The sequence below is a fragment of the Carlito syrichta genome, unplaced genomic scaffold, assembly GCF_000164805.1.
Source record: "Carlito syrichta isolate Samal-C Ts95f unplaced genomic scaffold, Tarsius_syrichta-2.0.1 Scaffold120669, whole genome shotgun sequence".
NCBI lineage: Eukaryota > Metazoa > Chordata > Mammalia > Primates > Tarsiidae > Carlito > Carlito syrichta.
Genome location: NW_007064765.1, coordinates 1 through 1,680, shown reverse-complemented (window position 1 = coordinate 1,680; position 1,680 = coordinate 1).

Here is a 1,680-nt window from a genome sequence, read left to right as displayed (position 1 = left end):
TTGAGTCAGAGTCTCACTCTGTCGCCCAGGCTGAAGTGCAGTGGCATGCTCACGGTCACCGCAGCCTCGACCTGCTGGGCTTAGGTGATCCTTCAGACTCAGCCTTTCAAGTAGCTGGAACTACAGGTGCACACCACCACGTCCAACTAATTTTTGATTTGGCCAGGCTGGTCTCGAACCCCTGGGCTCAGAAAATCCTCTTGCCTCAGCCTCCCACAGTGCTGGGATTACAGGGACTACAGGCTTGAGCCACCATGCCTGGTCTCCCCCACCCCTTTTTTTGAGTCAGAATCTCACTCTGTGGCCCAGGCTGGAGTGCATTGGAACCCTCACAGCCACCGTGGCCTTGACGTGCTGGGCTCAGGCGATCCTTCCGCCTCACCCTTCCAAGTAGCCGGAACTACAGGTGTGCAATACCACACCTGGCAAATTTTTGATTTACTGTAGAGAAGAAGTCTCGCCAAGTTGCCCAGGCTGGTCACGAACCCCTGGGCTCAGGCAATCCCCTCACCTCAGCCTCCTAAAGTGCTGGGATTACAGGCTTGAGCCACCGCACCTGGCCTTTATTTTTTGATTTATGGTGGAGACGAGGTCTCAAACCCCTGAGTTTAGGCAATCCTCTCACCTTGACCTCCCAAACTACCGGAATTACAAGCTTCAGCCACCATGCCTGGCCAGAGGCCTCATCTCTATAAAAGTTTAAAAATAAATTAGCCCCCTGTGGTGGCGCACACCAGTAGTCCCAGCTACTAGGGAGGCTGAGGCAGGAGGACTGCCTGAGCCCAGGAGGTCGAGTCTGCGGTGAGCCATGATTGTGCCACTGCACTCCAGCCTGGGCACCAGAGTGAGACCCTGACTCAAAAAATGTCAGAATAGCTGCAGCACTGTCCTGGACCCTACACCGAGTGCACGGCCAGCCCTTGCACTTAGTGGGGCCCACCTAAACTCATCACCTCCCTTTAGCCGCAGCGGGAAGAAGAGATTCCCTGTATAGGGATAGATAAAGAATCCTAATGCCCCCTCAGCACCCCCTACCAACTCTTATAGTCAGGAGAAGGTGAAAAGGTGGCACACCAGACTGGCACAAGTTAAAATCCTGCCACTGTCACACTGCTGTGGGGTGCCACCTGACAGCTACCTTGGTGAACAAGCCAGCCATCATCTAGTGAGGCTGATGGCGGGCGACCACCCAGGTGCTCTTCCAACAATGTGCATCAGTTGGAAGAGAAACACAAGCCAATATATAATATCTGAAACATACTGAAATCATATCAATGTTCTCACCAAGAGACCCATGAAGAGACGAACAAGGCTACTGTGTTGACTCAACAGAATACTATGTAGCAGTGAACATGGGTGAAGGGGAGAACCTCTGCCCATCTGGGCAAATCTCAAGCCCAATACCAGGGAAAAAAGAAGTCTGGAGACAAACAAACGCGACATCGCGGACGGGAAGCTCCAGAAGCGCCACCACCGCGAGCCTCGCTTTCCGCCTGGTGATTGCTAGCAGAGGACCACCACGGCAGGGGAGCGAGGCCCGCCCGCCGGAGAGGTCTCCTTTGCAGCGGGGAGGGTCCAGAGAGGGGGACGAGGAGCCTCCCAGCACCCGCTTTTGTGCTGCGAGATGTTTTTAATAAGCAAGCAGCGCGGGTGCAACGTTCAGCCTGAACGGAGCGGGCG